Genomic DNA, 22840 nt, shown 5'->3' on the forward strand with positions numbered 1-22840 from the left:
GAGAAAAAATCTTGTTGAGGAAACAAAAAAGATTGAAAACTGAGTCAAAACCTTAAGTGGTGACAAAAAGGATATCAAAAGAAATATTCTTCAAGGCCGCAAAAAGAGCAAGGCTGGCATATCATTAACAATAGGTTGTGTTCGGGGGTGGGGGAGACAATTGAATTTGTGATTATTTGTATATAGTTAATGTGTTTGGGTGTTTTTTATGATTTTTTTAAATAAAAATTCTGAGAAGAGGAAAGTGTCATAATATTTGCTGCCAAAATTATTGCAACTGAATTACTGGGTGAACACTAACATGCACAGGACCAAGGTCGTGCCTGGTACTTTGTCATCCAGTCGTTTACAAACAGAAAGATTTAAATGAAGGGGGTATCGAGTGCTTTCTTGTTCCGAAAATTTGTATCTATCCACCAAAAATAGACGTATATAAAGTTGAAAAGATTTATAGACATATGACCTATTTGAAGTATACACTAGTGGTATGAAAAGGACATGAATTGCTGGACAGTTGGGAAAGAGTTGAAAACGTTCCATTTACGATGTGCCGAAATTGCATCTTCATATTGGAGGGGTAAGCACAACATTTAAATACAAATATCGAGGGGCAACCGTGCTTCAACAGTTGAGATAACAAGTTTCCAGAATGTGACATAAAGAGAAGAACAAAAATTTTAACAAAGTACGCAAGATATGAAGCCTGCACATCTGAAAATCTGTTTTATTGCAAAACCAGAAAGTACATCCAAAACCCTCACTAGTAACGAAAAAGGTGCACCATCAGTAGCGAACAGGGAAGGAGCGGTTGCCCCGGACGCCAGATGGCTTGGGGTGCCTAAACCGCATATAATTATATCGCAGGAAAACGTTTTAATGGCCATTATTGCCGCAGACAAGACGGGAAAAACCAAAGACGATAATTTTGAGAAAGCTAAGAAGGACAATTCTTGATTTCAGACATCATCAGTTAGACATGTCAAAGAGACACACAACAAAAGTCCGTTACAGAAAGGAAAAAGCCAAGTGTGTGCAATTCTTTGCGGTCAGATGGTGAAACTTTAGTGCCAGTTTATTGACCGGTCATTTCGTAACAAATATTACCTAATCTTGCAACAGGAAGAGGTTATGATCCACAAACTTAGAACAAAAAAATCATTTAATTGTTCATGCAATTGCCGGTCAGATTCATGAAGGCTTCAGAAATTTTACATTGATTATCAGGACTAAAAAACAACAATTAGATGATGAACTTGCAACAAGTTCAAAAAACATTAATGCGTTGCTGAAAGTAAGCTGCATGACAGTTGCCTCTGTGAATTCAGAAATGCTGTTAGTGACTACTACAGAAGCGTTTGTAATTACATAATAAAGAGTATTCCCGTGAATAATGAATTCTCAAATACAGTGCAGTTGCTAATGTTGCAAAAAAGAAAGCTAAAGCCTAAATGTTTTCGACACTGATGTATTTCTCAGATTTGTCGTGTGAAAACCAATCTGATTAAAATCAGATCTCGGCGGTTATACATGAGCTCAAATTTTATCAACCAATCGGATGAAGCTTTATATCTTCGAGTCTGGAGACTGTGGATGGAGAGCATTAATATGTACCGAACGATTAGATTCACTTTCAGCGTTTTGAAAACTGCATTTCCATTGGGTAATTAAAAGGTCATCAGAACATGACCCTTAAGTGTTCGTCGTCAGATAACGTTGGACAGCGGAGAAGTGATTTTATTCAGATTTGTGTCGAAACCAACTGGCAAGCTAACTTAGAAGCAGAGTTTTTGAATTACCAAGTGGACAAATTGAATTCCAAGATACATTATTATGGCTCTTTTATAAATTTCGACAAAACAAGATTCTTCAGTAATTTTAACAAGGCAGAAAATGTGCAATATTTAGCTTATTCGCACATTTACAACGGAAATAACAAAGGTATATCAGCTAGACAATATAGCAGAGGTGCACTACATTTGTTGATTTTATATGAATTAAACTTTTTTTTTAGTGAATTTGACAGTCGACATACCAGACTTTAAACAGACATGTAGCCACACACATTTTGCGCTTTTTGGATTGCTCAGACACGATATAAACAAGTACATTTAGAAACGCTTTAGCAACCGAAAATGGTTTAACTCATTTGGCCCTGGAGGTTTTTGTCGTTTTCGCCTGAAATGCGAGTAGGAAAGACATTTTGGGGGCTACTTCTGAATACATCCAAATGCATCGACTTTCAACAGATTTTCCATTAGCCTAATGCCTAGTCGTATTAGAAACATCGTTTTCTATTGGTCATTTTGCTTGCACATGAGCATAAGGGTACAAGCTTTATTTAATTGTTTATTTTTTTTTATTTTATTTATTTTTTATTTTTATTTTTTTTTTTTTTTGCTTAATGGACCCATCATTTTCGTATGGAGAGCACTCTTTATTCCAAATGCCCACCATATCCTACTTTTTGCAAAGGTTCACCTGTCTGTGTGCAGTTCAGACCGGTCTGCCTTAGATCTGAGCTGAAGAGGTCTAAAATAGGACACAAATTGGATTCCTAAGACGAGCGAATTTTGGGTGAGAAAAATAAAAACGGGTGCAAAACTTAGATTTTTTCCTCTGTGTTTTGTAGTGCAACTAGAACGTCCAGATTATTTGGTATCATTGTAGAACTATATCTGTCTGCTTTTTTCAATACCACCCACTTTGGTGTATCTTAAACGAACTTGGTGCTGCAGAGCTTGGAAGTAGGGTACAGCTTCATCACGCCTACAAGCGGGATTGGGGCTGAATGAGTTAAAAACATTTAACGTGACAGTTAAATATTTTAATTCAATAGCTCCTTTCAGCTCCACATCTATAAGTGCAGATGGATCTTTCACAAAGTACAATTTATGTATAAGGCTTGTTTGATCCGCATCTAACTTTGTTTTATTTACTATAACACATCCAACAAGCTTCGGCAGATTGGATATTAGGAAAATCTACCAACAACGAAATTAGCAAGCATCGAGTACAATTTAAAATAGATGATTAAATTCCTAATTTCTGTTTATCTACTTTAAACTAAGTCTCGTTGCCAAAAACTTTGCCAAGAAAAGAGTATGAAATGCATTGCAATTGACTGAAAACATTCCGCGAGATTGGTAAAATTCTTGTAATGCGAAACGGAAGTATTTATTCCGCGTGCAGGACCGATAATTCTAACGGGCAAGATTTCATATAAACAGAGACATGTTGCAACCTTTAGCATTGAGACTAATAACAACTCTTTACTGTTATACAGTATAAAGGATACAGACCCACTGAGCATAGCATTTACACAAACTATCAAAAGGCGGTGGATGTTGTTGTTGTAGGGTTTCACGCCATTTTTCAGCACACGATGGGCTATACAGTATTAATGGTGGAGCAAGAACCCTGGAAAACTCCGGAAAGACCACCGACCCACGAGAAGCTACTGGCAAGCTTTCTCACATATCTACATTGGCCGAATCCGAGACTCGAACTCACGCAGACAGGTGAGATGGCAGTGATCCGTACCGGAGAGCGATTTAGACCACTCGAAGCCTCTCAAAAGGCGGTGGAAGCTATTGGTATCAAAACATAAATTTTACACAAGAAATATTGAATAGAATACCCTACTTAAACACATGCTAGAGGTGGATACGATTATATATATATATATATATATATATATATATATATATATATATATATATATATATATATATATATATATATATATATATATATATATATATATATATATATATTATACAACTATTGATAATCTTGGAAGCTCAAACTGCAAGCATAGCAATCGATTTCCTGGCTGACATTTCTTTTTATTTTCATACTGGCAAGGATACAAACATTTCTTAGCAAATGGAAGGTTAGAAACGTGTATGATTGACCTAAGCAAGGATCCTAACAAACAACAAAAACAAAGACAGCAAATAAATTCCAAAGTTACAATAATTACTTGGGACAATACGAATGCCAGTGCCTGAGAATCGTGGGAAATTAAAGCTGTGGCTCGTTTAGTTTACACAGAAAACAATTGCCAGAAAACAGTTTCCTCTTGTATTGTTGATGGAGGTTAAAAAAAAATTTAGAAGTCATATACCTTGTGCTATACAAGTAAAATTGATTGACAGCAAGAAATTATAGGTTTCAAAAGCCCATTTAGAATTTAATCTCTAAAATGATATTTTAACATCTGTCAGTTGTTGTAATAAAAAAAATAAATCTCCTTGCTCCTTTTCTGTACACACAAGAAGAAGCTTCCCCTTATCGTGTACCAAATGGACGATAGAGCTTATATCAGAGACGTAGCTATGATATTTTGCGCTCGGGGACGAACTATAAAATTGGCGCCCCAGCCCCCTCCCCGTTTAATCACATTTTTGAATATTACCCTTGTTTACTTATTATAATGTAACGTTGTAAGCCTCATTTTGGCGCCCCTGTACCTTGGCGCCCGGGGACATATGTACCCCCCTGCCCCCCCCCCCCCCAGCTACGCCTCTGGCTTATATACTCATCTTATGTCGTTTCTACACGATAACTCCCGTTTAGCTGTCTCTGCGGTGAACTTTACAATACTTGCTAAGATATGATTTTATTAGATCGAACACTATTACCAATCATCAACAACTGATAAGAGGCATGGTAATTCATTTTTCATTATAAGTATACTTATGGCAATGAACTTCTTTAAAATAAAATATATGCATGGCCCGTTTCCCTTTTGTTTCCTACGATTGTGCATGACACAGTTGCACCCATGGCGCATTCCATTTTTTTTATGAGCAACAAGAAACATGCGAGAATGTGGCACCAGGACGTACCACTGGCTTCATAGCATACCCGCGGAAATTGCACTGGCGGTCTCGGGACAACGGCTGTGTGATTTAAGATAATGTGCCACTTAAACGTAATGCCTTTTAAATCGTTACACCAAAAACAAAAAGGATAACATATCTACATGCTCCACAATGCTATCCTTTTAATTTTTATTTGTTGCCCTCTGGTGCCATATCGGTCTTTCCTAAATAATTTAAAAGTCCATTATTTTGTCTCAGTAAGGTTCAGTAATAGCTTACAGTGTTGTGTCTTTCTGCTCCCTCTGTTTTAATTTACGTTACTTATGTGTGTTACAAGGTTGTTGTTACTGTCTTTTTCTAATAGTAGCCAGAACTGCATTGACCTCTTTTAATGTCCTCTTTCTTAAATACTTTTCTCTCTACCTTAGTATGCTCGTATTTTTAATACAGTTTTGATATTAGTAAATGTTAATTCTTGTCATGTAGCATTCATTAGAACGAAGGTACTATTATAATTTCGACATGACATCAACCCTGGAATTCAACCAATCAAACACCGCCATCCGACTCATTCGAGAAAGTGAATGACTCGGTGTTTATCCTTTTAGAACTTTGCCTTAATAGCGAAGAAAATCCTTCTTGCCTGCTATTTTTGTTTGAAAACTAAATATTTCTAACTAATAACACGTTCGAATGTATTCACAAGATTTTCCACGATTAATGTTTAGAAATTATATGATGACCATATTCGACACTTGTAAGGCAAGATGAAAGACAAGACTTTAGTACACCACATATTTTCCCCAACCGGAATCGGGCATCAAGCCTGTTATAGCGCTTATGTCGAATTTATCAATACATATCAGCACAAGGGTAACTTTTGGTTGACAAAAGAAAACCAAGTACATGAAATTGTAGATAAAGCGTGATATAGGGTTACTGTATTTGATGTATAATTGTTCAACAATTTTATGCACACTTAGAGATCTATCGAAATCATTTTCACTTTTCCTAATGTCCTCCATTTTTACCAAACATTTATCTAATCAAGAGCGATATTTGTCTAAAATGAATTTGAATGATCTGTCTATATGATCTATGGCATGACCAATACAGATTCAACAAAATAACAAAAACACTCACCAGTCTTTATTTTTGACATAAATACAAGCTTTTGTTCTTATCCCATTCATATGTACAAGGTTCCTTTTACAGGCTTACGTATATCTTGGTGCAGTGTCAACTGTTCAGTCTTGCCAAACACTAACCTCTGTCTAAATTTTGAATACAAAATATCTCTTAAATAATAATAATAATAATAATAATAATAATAATAATTGTAGCTATCTTTAACGTATCGCATTCTGTAGGAAAGTTCTCTAAGCTCAACTAGTCCTCCTTTAATTGGAAGAAAACTATGGAGTCCAATTTATGAGTTTTTCTTGAGTCTATTGCTTCAAGAGTTTTTTTTAAATAATCAATTTGCTTGGTGTAAAACGATGCACACAAGATGGTTTCATACACAGTGAACTAGGCACAACACCTTGTATAAGTAATAGTTATTTTAACTTATTCGGTTAGAACAGTGGTTGTTAACCCATCGGTCGCAGCCCGAAACGGGGTCGTCATGCTGTTTTGAGTGGATCGCCGAGATCAAACTTAAATAATTTGAAATTTGAAACCCAAGTGGGTTTTTTTAATCCTTTATTGGGAGTCGAGGCTAACGCCACCAACCTAATCTGGGTCGCCACCCAAAAAGGTTAAGAACCGATGAATTGAAGGAAAAAACATTTTGAAAAATGTATATACATATACAGGATGTTGTCACATGATTGCAATTTATGACCGAATAAGCAATATTGGATCTCACTAGTATACGATTTACCATCCAATTTAGTTTTTACAAGAGTCCACACCTAGATAAATTATTGGAAAAGTCGAACATCAAACATTTTTTCGATTTAAAACGTCAGCAAAACGGTCATCTTGAATTTTCAGATGTTTATCTTCGTGATTGTGTTACGGATATTTGTATCATATATCATTTTATAATATAGTTTTCTTTGAGTCAGTTGGTTAAATTACATTTTTTGTATTCCTTAATTCTATGACTTGCCTGTACTATAAGAACAGTGCATAATTGTACTATTTTCATTCATAAATCAAGGTCAAGTTCACGTCATTCAATTTTCGGTCTAAATAGGCCATGAGTATTGAATACAGGTCAGGTCAACATCTCTTGATCGCGGGAGTTATATTTGGACTGTAGAAAGGTCAGACTGCCCTAGTAGGTGATTCGTTCAGTTATTAATTTTAAAAACATCAAATGCTGACTTATTAAAGTATTTCTCATTCTGTTCCGTATATACTTTTTATTTAAAGGAATTAGATGCGCAGTGTTCCCACTCTATGCTGTACCAATCTTGTGAGTGTTAGATCAGAAATTATGATTTACTGTGAACGTTGAAATTGCAAAGTTGAAACATGTATTCTAAACTTACAGTACCTTACTGGATTAATGTGAAATTATTCAAGGACTTTGAGTTGGATATTTATTAATTTCGTTGGATTACCGCGTGTGACATTCAACTTTCATTGGATTTACCTTTAACTAGTAAAATCATTTGGATATTAGAATAGTGTTTCTTCGGTGGGGCTAGCACATGTGCATTAGAACCTTTCATTCGGAATATTTTTGTGGGCGTTTCCTGATTACTGTGAAATTTATAGTACTTTTAGGAAGTTCTAGGAATTCATAAAATATTGTAAGTTATTTTTTAATTCCAAGACTATGTTTGACATATTTTAGAGAACAAATTTATATTTTGGATTAGAGACTTCGCTTGTATTCGTGATACGTAGTTTAAGCCTATAGGACGTAATGCAAATGAATTTGTATATATATATACACATATATATATATATATATATATATATATATATATATATATACAGAAACATTGTTATGATGTGCATATTCACATGTACACATAACTTGTAGATTTCTGATGTTTTCTTTTTACATGGACGCATACATGCTTGTTGCTTTAAACTACTTTACAAAAATGAAGAATAAATATAACTGTAATTAAAATATACGAATTACTGGATGTTGAAGTATTACAATATTATTATCTTAAACTTATATATTATATTATATTATATTATATTATATTATATTATATTATATTATATTATATTATATTATATTATATTATATTATATTATATTATGTCATTACAACCAGTAAAGGGAGCGGGGTGGAGGGTGTAAGATAATTTATGTATGGGGAAAGAAACAGCTGACATGTTAAACGGGATCAAAAAGGTAAGTTAACAGGAATAGGAATAACCTAAGTGCCCCTCCCTCCCTCCCCCCCCCCACCCACCCATTATCTAAATGCGCTGGATTTCCTGCACAATCAGAATAACATATATCTTGTCATGCACCGTTGTTAATATTTAGGAAATGCATGGGAAATAAACATGCTGTCGAAATACTAAATACACCATAAACCGACATCGCAGTGATATAACCAATACAGGTATAATTAACACCTGCGCGACCTTCCTGAAGCGGAGGCAGTCATCCGCGCAGTTCCAAATTACATTTCCAACTTATTAGCTGTGTAGCCTGATACCGATATTAATAATATCAATTTTTAGTTCAAAATGAATTCGATAACAATTAGGAAAACAAATACAACATTTATTTTGGGGATTAAAACAAGGTGAGTTATGTATCGCGGATGAATTGGCATGTTACTAGGCGAAACGATGCCGACAAAATTTCGCGGCCTATCTTAGAATATGCAATTTTTTTTTTTTAATTCAGCCATTTTCTATGGCGAGGGAAAATATTGATGAAATTGCATTCTTTAAATAAAAGTTGTTAGAACTCTCTCTCTCTCTCTCTCTCTCTCTCTCTCTCTCGTTTGGTTTGAAATCTTTAACATAAAGTTGATTGAAGTAGCTCTCTCTCTCTCTCTCTCTCTCTCTCTCTCTTGCACACACACACTCACACACACACACACACATATCGAGTTCTCTTCCTGTTGTATATAATATTCTTTCCAGACTGCAAAGGAAGTCGATCCAGATCTGTCATGACATGCCGCGCCAGAACATCTAGGTAAAAGGTTGTTCTATTCTACGCATGCGAGAGGGATCCGGGTCCACTCTGCTGGCAGTTGCTATACGTTTTCGATGTCAACCCATGCAGAGAAATTGTATATGGTATGCATATTTGCACATGCGCAGATTTGAAATTATTTGACTGGGGGGTGGGTTAAGACGGGTATGCAGATCTAAATACATAGCGATCGAAAGGAAAACGCTAAATTTAAATAACAAAGTTGTTGTTCATCACCATTGCCATCATCGTCATAATGAGCAGAAGAAAACATTATTTCAGACAATATTATCTCCTGATTAGTGTTGCTGCTATTATTATTACATGTATTATTATTATTATTATTATTATTATTAAGTTGTTTATTATTATCATTTTGTTTATATTATTATTATTATTATTATTATTATTATTATTATTATTATTAAGCATATTATGATTATCACGTTGTTCATTATTATTATTATTATCAATATTATTATTATTATCAAGTTGTTTCTTATTATTATTATTACGGTGTTTATTATTATTATCAAGTTTATTATTTTTATCATTATTATTATTATTATTATTATTAATTTTGATCAGTTTTGCAAGACTTATTTAGTGCTGTGCTTATACATAAAAAATGATTATATATAGACATCGACCTATCCACGCACATAGGTAAACACTAATTGGGGCCAGTATAACCTCTAAAAATAGTATTTTTTTCTCAGAATGAATAAACAGGCACACGCACGCACACCTGCAAAGACATAGAACTGAAACATTTAAAAAATAAGAAAATGCGTCAAAAGATTAAATATCAATTTGAGGGTGGGGTGGGAATATTTGTCTATCATCAAAGCAAGCTGAGATACGAGACGTTTTCTCATTTGCATTGTTCTGTAATTGGTTCAGATATTGGACCAGTGTCTAGATGTGCGTTTTGTTGTTCGCGATTCTTTAATTTTAATATTTGCTATGTCTTTGTCATTTGTCCAAGTATCCATCCATTGTCCACACTTTTGTTTCCGTGCTAAATATACAAAGCCGTTTAAAATGTATCCACTGAATTTGTTACACATATTACACTTGTGTAGATTTGCCTTTTGCTATTTTTAATTTTTCAATTTCAAAATTTGTAACGTTTCTAACCATTTTCTCTTCACCCCACCCATCGTTTAAGCTTTTGTTTCCAAAGTTAAACTCCAATAATGCTAAAGTTATGTCTCTGAAATGCTGGTACGTATATTAGACCAGGGATCAGGATGTGTCTATTTTTATTCATATTTGCTAAGTTTCAATACTTGTATTACTTTTTCCCATCCCTCCCTGATTTGCATCTAAGTTTTCGTAAAAAAATTTAAAAACTTTTGATGATCTCTTAATAAAAACTGGTACACATATAAGACTGGTTTTGTAGATGTACCTTTGTACATTCTCAGTTATTCAGGTTCCATATATTTAACGTTTTTATCCACATTGCTGTTCATCTATCCATCATTCACACCTTTGTCTCCGAGCACCACTCAAAACCGGTTCAAAACATCTAGGACACCAGGTACACCTCTTTGACTAGTGGTCTGGGTGTGTCTTAAACTGTCAGAAACTTTTTATGTTTCAATATTATTTAAATATTTTGCCCGTCTGTCTGTCCGGCAATAAATTCAGGCTTTGGGGGCTATTCTCCCAAACTGTTCGATGCATGGGCACCCGCGCATATGGGCAAACATGGTTTGGCCCACATCTGTAAAACCTAATCCACCCGGGAGAATAACTCTGCGGGCACCCCTGGTTTGTTTATTATTATTATTATTATTATTATTATTATTATATATAAAATTGATTTCACTCAACCAATTTCTGTGGCTGCAACTCCGTCTGGACATGAAAAATGTCAAGAATAGTGAATAACTTCTATAAATATTATTCCACATATTTGAAATTTAACATAGGTCAATATCGCCTTTGCTTTATTGAAAGTGTATGCATTTAAACATGACCTATCTAATTTGCACAACAGAAAATTCGGAAACAAAATGTTTGTGTTTCTTCTGTTCTATATTATTGTTCGTATGAATCAAACTCTCTTTGCTTTTTCCCATAATGCACCAACAGTTACGGAACCGACATGAGTTATACAATAGTACCCGAACTCCAAATATTTTTTACTCGTTTTTCGGCGAAATACATTATTAAAAAAACAACGTTTGTTCACGACGACCGCGGCCAGCTTTTCCACAAGGTCTTATCTTATGCGTACGTAAATTTAACATCGTCGATCAAATAAGTTCAAACAAATGGAAATTTTGAGGAAAAACGAATTAAGCCACTTATTACGCGCATTACCCACATTATGAAGAAGAACATAAATCAATACAAAGTAATTTTTTTCTATGGAATCATATTACTCTTGATTAGTTCTCACATGGAAACAGGATCTCCACAAAAAAAAAAAAAAATGCTTCACCTGCTTGATTATCACGAGTTATTTTTAGGTTAGGTCACGATAACAGGTGCCCTTTGACAGCCTACGGTGGGGGGACGCAAACTGTTAATCTTCAGCTTGGTTATTTATCTACTGTTCCACACACACACACACACACACACACACACACACACACACACACACCTCTCAAAAAAAAAGAAGAAAAAAGAATGGAGCCGTATTTTGTAGGTTTCATGCTAATGTAAATACGGTAGAAAGTAGTCCAGTTTCTCAGAACACCACAACGAATAAATGATAGGAATGGTGGGAAGAGAATCATATACATCTGTGTGTGGGTTTTTTTTTTAAATATTTATTTATTTATTTATTTATTTATTTATTTGAAATACGTACGTGCATGTGGCTTTTACTTACCAAGCAGCTTTTTTTCTGGCGAAATAGTCAAAATATCCAGCCTGTGTCTGATTGATGCCATTGGTTTACCTTCTATTGCGATCTTTCTGTCAAGTTGATGTCATTGGTTTACCTTCTATTACGATCTTTTTGTCAAGTTGATGTCATTGGTTTACCTTCTATTACGATCTTTTTGTCAAGTTGATGTCAGTCATCCTGAACAACTTCTGTCAATGACATTGCATTACAGTCCAAAAGCAAAGTATGTATACCGAGTTTAATAATCACTAAACTTCAACCACAGATGATGGCATTATGAATGGCACTGAAACGACTCAAAAGCTCAAAATCATTATATAGATAGGTTGTATGTGTGTGTGCGTGTATGTGTGTTTTCAGCCACACTGTGCTCTCTCACATACATAATGTATAAGCTAAATGAAAGTGTGCCAGTGAAGTTTGAGATACAGTCTAATTTTTACATGTAGCCCCATCGAAGTCGTTAATTTGTTCTTTCTGACAAATGGGAGTCCTTTCGAGAATCGCAGCTTTTCCCTAAATGTTTTCAGGACTCGAGACTTACCCTCTGCTGGTGCAGGAATATGGAATGATCCTGATGCACCGTCCTGTTTGTCGTTTAAAAAAAATTAAAAACGGATGCCGGAGTCACAGCGCCTCTGTAGCAAGCACGCCAGAATTGTACCGAAAGATGTTTTCAGATCATATCACTGCATTAGTATGAATCTATTGTGGTGTGTATTTGGGAAGGCACTTTACTCTGATCGACTCAGTACTCAGTAACCCGCTTGAGTTGCTCTGCCGTACAGCAGCAGCCAAACCAAACGTACAAGATGTATGGCTGTCTGTCGGCGTCTGGATTATGGATCATCCACTGAGTAACATTTTCATAAGAAGAAAAAATGCTTTAGTTTATATATGCATTACTGCAGGAAAATTAAGATATTATCGTTAAATCGCTAAATGCGCACTCACATTAATAAAGGATGCTAATGGGGCATTCAAATCTGATTCCTATCTCTTTTCACAAGAAAAGTAGCATATAGCTTTCGAGTTCATCGGTTTTACTGCATCTCAACTTGATTCGTTCCTTGTGTGAATCTCAATCGAGGAAATCTTTGATGTCGCCATCTTAAATGCGAAGCGTCAATTATTGATAAGTTCGCTTTGAACGAACGTTATCTCCTCCTCCCCTTTCCCTCTTTACTGACAATTTTCGTGAAAGAAAGCTTATAGGGCTATTTGCATTCTAATGGATCATTACGGATCATGTCGGCTTTCTATACTTTGTGGTCACAATCAAATATTTATTGGACGGCTGAAAGGAAGGTAACAATTTGTCGCGTGCCGCGTCGCTCTTCGCGGCTTTAAGGCAAATGGCATTCCATATGACAAATGCTTTATTGCTGTCTGTAGTAGAGACGGTCGAGTGTTTTAAAATGTACATGAAATTTGACAGTTTAGAGATGAAGAAAAATAAATAAATAAAAAATAATAAATAAATTCGTTCATATAGGACATTCGAACTGCTTTCTTGCTTTTCTTGGGAGCATATTTTCATCTCGTATGCTTTGTTAGGAAAAAGCATCATCCGATAAAATCGAAAGCAAATATCTTTTTGCTAGAACACATATAATTGGGAAAATGTTTACACCAGCATAAATGTGGTGAGCTCATCAATACCACAACAAAATCAGTGCAGCAATTCAAAACTGTATACACGAGGCGCAAAAATTATAAAGAATAGGAAATATTAGAGTGCTTGATTCTGACACGGTTATATCATTACCAGTGTATACTTTAAGTAATCTTTACATCTTTACAATTTTATTTATACACGGGACATCGTGTTTGCAGTGTGCTATCGATATGTGCTTTGCTTTTATTCGCATATAATGTTTGTTTCATCTGTTTGTTTGGTGCAATACCTTATTATCTTCTGCTTGCTTGAGAAACGTGTACAGTTTGTGCTTACGAACAAAAAAAAAGAAAAAGAATTTAAACAAGGGTTATAAGGTCAATCAACCAAGTCATTAATTGGTCTGTATCACTCATAAGACAGGAGGGATTTTTCAGATAGAAGGAACATCGAGTACTTTATCCACTTTCCCTAGATACCTATGCCAAATTTCTTGAACGGACTTTAGACCTTACAGATGTAGGTAGCATTTTGCGCACGATGTTTTTAACACAGTTGAGTATGTATACTTTTCCAGTTTTCTAAACCAAATTTAAATTGGTAACTATAAATCTTGACAGCACGGGAGCTCAGATATCTTGAACAGGTAAATGGATTTTACTTTCATTCAGAAGTACGCTGTGTAACATAACGCGGTAAACGCGGAAATTCTTGTTTTAATTGGTTATTTTCGAAAGTTGTTATGAGTGTATATCTTTCAAGGCATTGTACGCAAAGCTGGTACAGTGTAATAATTTCAATAGTTTACCCCTTATATAAACGTAATACCCTGCAGAAAATTAAACCCAATACTTATAAAGATGGCGCCGATTCGTACAAGAATTCATGTTACATAGGCCTTCGTCTGCTAAAACCACACTTCTAAATGAAAATGAAATTCATCTCTCTACTCAGCCGAGCTCTCGCGTTGTAAAGGTAGATAGTTATACTCATTAATCTAGTGAAATGTTTTTCTTTTTCTTCGCAAAACATGAGAGGTGCACCTAATCTGCCGTGTTTAAATAGACATTAGTCTGGCTCAATCAGATCCCTTATCATCGCGTGAGAGTCTAGTTGAATGAGACTACTTTCATTAGCTGGTATTATATAGCCTGACAAGATGCGTGCTTAGATCGTGTACAGTTTCCACAAATACAATATCCAAAGAAATTTCACTCAGAGTACATGAAAGTAATATAGAGATATGCCAATTTTCTCTCCATTGTGCATGTTGCAAATACAAACAACTTCATCTTACACCTCTCACTCTCTCAGAAGTTCATAACATCTGTACAGCATCTCTTCCGTTTGAGATTTTTCTTCTTCGAAACTGCGACGGAAAAGGACGAAGGCATTCTAATTGCATCCTGCTGTATCCGATCGGAACACCACATATTTTTTTCACGAAGTTCCGTAACGGAAGTATTTCGATGGAGTGTTATAGCTTAAAGAGGGAGCATATGCTGGTAAAATGGCGGGGAACCCACTCTGTGTGTACGTGCGTGCCTGTGTATGTATGTATGTGTGTGCGTGTGTGTGTGTGTGTGTTGTCATTGACAGTTTTGCTTTGGAAGATAATCGTTTTCAAAGCTGGAAAGGTCTCTGCTTTATTTCCTGTGTCTTGCACTAATTGATGCTCATCTACTTAAGTCATGAATCTGCACGTTTAATGTTAAACTTCTTTTACAAAAAAAATATGCTTGTTTAATGCTTTAGACGAATAAAATGGAGAATACATGAAGAGGTTTAAAGTCAATTTCCGGTCAAAAATGTGGCTGACTTTTTCACGGAACAAAAATACCAACTCACACTAAACGATATGAAGAATCTGTGTATGTTTTATAAAATTGGTTCCTTTTTATTTTTTCGACACCAAATTTCTCAATAGACCTTCTTAAACATTTCAACCAAAACACGGTGAAGCTACATTTTTACGGACGTCACTTGTTTTAAAACTCTGTTTTCCGGTGCATGCTGACTTCCCATGTACCTCATACTTCTTCATGTACTATTCAGACATCTGCAGTTGCTTCCTTTTTAGGATAAATTGCATTGCGACGACATAATGAGAAGACCGGTTGCTCTAATCGTTAAATAAATGAAATGTAACTATCAATGCTAAATGTTCTTTACGCTGTCGTTAATTGAACCTGATTACTACCAAGATGATGCCCAGATCGTATCAGATGGTTTCATCTATCACAATAGACCTTCCATATAAATTCACTCACATATTGATACGTTGTTTAGTATAATTTAAGAAAGTTTTATTGGCATCTGAAACAGCGGCGAATTAATTAGTTTTCCCGACAATCTGAGCTTCATCATTTATTTATACCAGAACTAGCAGGTGCTTCTGTCATTTCTCAATACACACGTAACATTAGCCCGCTGGTCCCTACGAATCAATTAATGTCGCCTCATTAATTGTGGCATTTATATGCGCATACATCAAACGGATAACGGGCCTTCAAATGCCTCATCCTTCTTCGGTATATGGGACACATTCTACTCCGAACATACTCCCGGCCTGCCAGTCTCTATCTGCACAGATAATTTATTGTATTTTAGTTCCGTATTTAAAGGGACTGATTTAAAATATTATTAACAACACAAATTGACTGACGCTTAAAACTCGCAAAGGGTGCTACACCTTCTTGATGGTTTTTTTTTTTTTATATTTAATTATTTCAACTGCGTACGTAAGTACGGTATATCATAAATGCGTTATAATTTTGGCAACTGCGGAAAGTTTTGACTGAAGTTTTGTGTACACAATTTTCCTAGTTAAATACGTGACAATATAATTGTGTGCGAACTCTTTTCATTTCCTTTGTAATTTCATTTATCTCCATGTTGTGACAGTGAATATATTGTTGTGGACTTATCACGTTACTCATGTGAACCATTTTGTTATGTACTGGTGATGATATCGATATACTTTTTTTCAGTGTGGATTTATAGCAAACACAAAATTACACATTATGAATGTTTGAGCCTCTTACTATTTTAATGCTTCGTTCTTTTTACATTTGTCACATTATATAATCTAGCGATCTTTCAGAAGCTCAGAGCTTTCACGATCCTTAATATTGTTCTAGATTCATTCTTTTTCAGCCATCTCTGATGGATCACTGTGCCTTTGATACATTGTTGATTTAATGGTATAATAATTTAGTTGGTTCCCAACTGTATAGTGATTCATTATATCCTTTATATTTGACTAAAACTTCTTACCATTCATTCTTGAAGAATTCCTTATTTTTCAAAATTGTATATCTCATTTTAGTTGTTGTACATAGATAACTCTTATCCCTAAAGCATGTCTTCTGTCCTACAATAATTCACTTTATAAACTACTGGATCACCTAAATTATTTCCCTGATTGCAAATATTTCCTCGGTAAAGTTAAAAAGGTATCCCTATCCCAAAATTTGTTTGAATTTCGAAATTCTAAACAATTTCAAGTATTTTAAATTTAAACGTTCCAAATGTTCATAAAGCTAGGTAACGCAGTAGGGTATCCATACATTTTATATCTTAGCGTCCTTGGTTGCTTCATTTGGTGCCATGCCCATTGATCTAGGATAAGAGTTATTCTATTCCTCTATTAAAAATTGTTAACACGCCAACCTTTGTCTTTTTTTATCCATTCCGAGTCAAATATTTCCATGGTGTAGTCTTTAACGTTGTGTTGAACCTTTCCACTACATGTTTTTTTTTTGCCGAGTAAGATGAAAAGTATTTTGTGTTTTCCTTTTTTAACTTCTTTTTGTTCCGTTTAATTTGTTATGGCAATTATTTGTACATGAAACTGGACTTTCAGGATCGTAGAAAAAAGTCTTAAGTATAGTTCTCTGTCAGTCATTTAAAGCAGTATCGTATGAAAGAAGTCTTGTTCCCTGTCAGTCATATAAAAAGTATGGTAGTAAAGAAGTTATTTAAAACAGTAAAGTAGTAAAAGAAAATCTTATTTCCTGTTAGTCATATTTTTTAAAATAAAAGTATTGTAGTCAAAAGTGTTAAATAATGTTCCCTATCAATCGTTTTAAAGCAGTATCGTAGTAAAACAAGTATAGTTCCCTGTCTGTCATTTAAAACAGTATCGTAATAAGGAAGTCTTTATTCTCTCCTTTCAGTCATATTAAAAATGAGTATTGTAGCAAAGAAGTCTTAAGAACCGTTCCCTGTCAGTCATTTAAAACAGTATAAAGTATATTGTTCTATATAGATGGTATCAACAAGTAAACAAAACTATTGAAGATTGATTTTTGATGTACGCCAAATATTTGCCCTATGAAACAGCATGTTCATATGCCGAGTAACCATGTGTTGATTCTTAAATCACGATTTGCTTTCAATGGTGTAGCGAGAAATTCTGCCCACCCCAGAAAAAATTAGTAATGGCAACCATTCCTAACAAAAAGAAATTCTCCACCCTCCCACTTCTCGCCCGCCTCCTACCCCTTTCCTATCTGGGTTAATTGCGTGATTGATGCGTCTCTTTTTTTATATACAAAAAAAAATCTGTTTTTGCCAAATCATTGTAGACTGCTCCTGGAAAGTATACGAGATCATCGAGAAGCACTGGCAATATAGCCGAATACCATTTGTGTTATCTATTTATTCCTTATTAATAACTGTACTGTTTAACTATCTTGGTTCGTGCTGCTTTCTTCGATGTTGCAATCATTAATTGTAAATTTGCATCTTATCAGAAACATTGGAGTACATCTTTTTCATGTCCAAAATCAACAAATTAATGCATTTATTGTTTTGAATGATGCTTTTCATCAACATTGACTTTCACGATGCATTTCTTGACCAAACTTATAAGTAAGCACTATCTCTAGATACCGATATGGTTAGATTTTAAGCTCGTAAATCTTTTTATAGCTTCTCTGAAAAATGTTTACAGTGTGTACAATACAACTTTGTGTTATTATTTATGATGTGTTAAAAATTTAATCTACTCTATCTTGTTTCGCTTTCGCCATTTCGCTACACTTGCACAATACTCTGTACCTGCTCTTTACTAGGTAAATATGTTTGTTTATCGACGTGACCTTTAGTCTTTGCTCTGTTGTGTATATTTAATTTGCATTGTTCAACTTTTTTTTCATTATATGCTATAGGTTATTTAAAAATATAATTTGTAGCTGACCTTGTTCAAAACCAAGTTTTTATTATGTAAACAACTAATACATAGCTAATATATTATCTGTGAGTGTGGGTTTACTATTAGGAACATTATCAATAGAAGAAAACATATATTGCTTGGTCTGAGTCAAGGGCATTGTGTTTATCATGTTCTTTATTATAATTTTAGTAGCAGAATATACTAGAATTAAATTTTCCATTAAGTATTTTTATACACAAAGAAAATGCTGATTGCGACCTAGATCAAGTAATTTTGTATTCTATGCAAATAAAGTATTTGTTGAATTTTACGAAGCTTGTTGCTTCTCAATCTTTTCGATTACTTATTTTAAGACCATAGAGTTTTAATAGATCTTTATCCTAAATTTCATCAAAAAGCCCATATTCTTTTATGCCAATCCCTGTGGACAGTAATCTCTGGGGTTTTGGGTACACCTAACCGCTTCCACATTTAAGAATCATCACTTTTACTTATATTTAATTTGAATGGTTGTCACAGTTGGTTTGTTATGTCAAATTAGTTTGGCTGTGGCTGCATCAATTTAATTATACGGATGAATTTAACCCCACTGGAATCAGGATCTCAAACTCCTCAGCTCGAATGCATGCATTAATTATAATGTTTTTCAAATGATTAATTTCAACATTATTGGTCTTAAAATTTAACTATGATATCAACCATTCAGTCGAAAAAATTTAAGCATTTATTTTAATCTATCTACCTATCTATCTATATATCTATCTATCTATCTATCTATCTATCTGTCTGTCTGTCTGTCTATCTATCTATATATCTATCTGTCTGTCTGTCTACTGTCTATCTATCTATATGTCTGTCTGTCCGTCTATCTGCCTGTCTGTCTACTACTACTATTATTATGTAATAAATAATATTACTTTCCTACAGATGCAGCCAGTATCTTTGAATTGTGGCTTTAAAGTGAAAAATTTGAAAGCAAATACATTCAGGGTAATTATCACGATAAATGCCACTTACTGAATCAGTTTTAAACGTAATTGTCAACCTATAGGAACAACCCACCTATACAATTTAACCGAATACAGTTTAATTTTCATAACTCTCATGGAATTTAGTGGCATATTATGTAATTGTAACTCAGTTTGAGATGTTGTAGGTTCGTCTGTTGTTATTATTATTATTATTATTATTATTATTAAATATTATTATTATTATTATTATTCACCATTAACATCAAAAAATACTACTAAAAGTACTACTACTACTACTAATCATAATACTTAATGATAATAATAATAATAATAATAATAATAATAATTAGGAGGAGGTAGAGGAGGTAATTGAATTAATTGCCACAACTTTCCATTGCTATTTTGAAAATAAATATTATATATAAAATATAAATTTTCTGTTTAATGAGTAATATCAAAGAAGAATTTAGAATTTAATTTAATTGATTTATATTTTTTTTTATTTTATTGCTCATCAGTAGTTTAAGCACGCAAGGTTTTTATTATGAATACACCACTGAAGTTGTTTTAACACCTTATCGTCCTGACATGAAAAAGAGCGACGTTATTACACACCTTGATTCACAATGAAACTCGTGTTTATATAAACATATTTTTAACCTTTGATGACGTTATAGTCACAACATAATTTCCTTCTAAATAAAAAAGTAACTGAGACAAAGACATAGAGGTACTGGCACTCAAAATAACATATGTTGGACAGGGTTTTCTATTAGTACTACCTATCAGATTCAGGGAGAAATAACTGAATTTGATCTCCCCACTCCCTACGACATTTGAGGACGAATCAATGAAAGGAAGCAAGATTGAAAAGTTATTAAATGTGGTGTTTGCTGCCCGTCCTTTTTTTTTTTCTTTTTTTCTTTAGTGGTATATGGTTTATTCAAATACGTCCCCTCCGTCAAACATACATACACAACCGACTATTTTAAAACAAAGGAGACAATTAAATATGTAACTTTATTTTTTTATTATTCAGTTTTGATACTTATTTTATAAAATCTATTTTTTAAAATAGCAAAGAGTCGACTGCGGTATAATCGGCAATGTGTACAGCAATCTTAATCCTACTCCACCACCTACAAAAATTCAGTTGCATTATGTTTAGCAGCAATGGCATGCTCAATAATTTCGTTATGTTCTCTAACTCTTGAAATTAATAGAGACGGAAGGAATCGTATAAAAGTTATCTTTAAAAATCTACAGAATACAAATGTTTGTGGCCTTTCTTTATCAGGAATCAAAGATGTGTCAAATTCATTAAAATGACGTATGGTGCTAAATGTACATCATGTTTCTAAACTATTTGTAATAATAATAATAATAATAATAACAACAACAACAACAACAATGATGATGATGATAATAATAATAATAATAATAATAATAACAACAACAACAACAATGATAATAATAATAATAATATTATTATTATTATTATTATTATTATTATATTATTATTATTATTATTATTATTATCATTGTCGTTGTTGTTATTATTATTATTATTATTATTATTATCACACAAAAGAATATAAATGTACATGCCTTTATCGTCAATTTGTTCTTATTCAGGCGATTATAGTTTTGATTTCTGCAATGAAATTCGGAAATCTATCAAAAGATACAAATAATTTTGCAGTATAAAACCTTATATTGCATGAAATTTCGTTCCACATGTTAACTTAATATTGCAACGTCCTTTGCCTCCGGCAAATATGTTGCAATAACATTCACTGCCGATGTAATTCTGTATTAAAAAAAGGAGAACGTCTGATAAATTAAAGATATTTTCAAATCTGAATTCAGCCCAGCGGCTTCCTTTGATGTCGGAGATAATTTCCTTCTTCGTGGAATTATCCAGACCACAGCTATTAGCCAATCGAATCGTTCCTTTGAATTTAATTCATCGTGGTATCTTTAATATTGATACTGATAAAGCACATCGGTGTTGTGGAAATTTGTGTACGTCGGTAATTATTACATTTCTAGCAATTAAACATCTCAGAGTATCTGCATCAAATCATTCAACCGAAAACTCTCTCTCTCTCTCTCTCTCTCTCTCTCTCTTGTAATACAATGTTTCGGGTATAAAAATGTATGTGACACTTTTAGTTTAACGTAGAAAAGGAAAGGTTTTCTTCTGTTAGGTTAAAATTGAGGCTAATTTCATGTTTAATGGTTGTATAATATTTGTATGCATTATAATATATCTGCCGTCGCATTAAAATAGTTTCACATAAACTGACAACTTTAATAAGAAGGGTCTAGTTGGATGCAGCTAAAAGGTTGTTGGGCAACATGAAACACACACACACACACACACACACATACATACATACAAATTGCAACCGCCCAAGCAATCTCCACAACTGCATGGGGGTGAAATGGGCAGCAGACCCAGCAGGGGCCATAAATTCCCAACAAAAATAATAAATTAATTCTTTATTATCGGGAGGGGTCCCCAAGGATTCTGTTTTGCAAAGGGAGGGGTCCAAAATGTATTGATGCGCTACTGTCACAAAGATACAAATGTAGGTACGTATATACGTGTTACTGATTCGTACATCGACGGAATGAACAAAATTACAGGGACGTGAAGATGAGCCATTTCCATTATATAGTCAATGTCAAGGTCAGTCTCCCTTTTCTCACACTTACGTGATAATGTGAATATGTGCTATTTGATGCAGTACACGAGAAATGCAGATTTAGCAGAACTATTCAAAAAGATTTGTTTTACGTTATTCTTAGTGCAAAGTTTTGTGCTTGAAGATTTTGTTAATCTCCATTTTTATTTAATTTTGTCTCATTCTTTTAATTAATATAGTACATTCCAGATTTTAATATCGCTCTTTAAAAGAATACATGGCATTTTATATAACTTATAAAAAATTTAAAAGATTCAAACCGTAAGAAAAAAATGCCTTCAATTTTCACTTACTTGTATCAAATAAATAAAAATTTTAATAAAGACGAGTTGAAACATTTCTTTCACACCTTTTCTCTTCTTGAATAGTGAGCTGCATAAAACCACACTAACTGCTGTCGTCTTATTGATATTCTGTTATTTAAATAAAATTGCGTTTTCTTATTTTCCTTTACAAGAGTCGTTTGCCTTCATTATGGGAAATTGATAACTAACAATAAAATACTCCCTGTCAATTAACTTCAAGACAAGTGTTTGAG

The sequence above is a fragment of the Sinohyriopsis cumingii genome, chromosome 16 (assembly GCF_028554795.1).
Source record: "Sinohyriopsis cumingii isolate HCF-2022 chromosome 16, ASM2855479v2, whole genome shotgun sequence".
Classification (NCBI taxonomy): Eukaryota; Metazoa; Mollusca; class Bivalvia; order Unionida; family Unionidae; genus Sinohyriopsis; species Sinohyriopsis cumingii.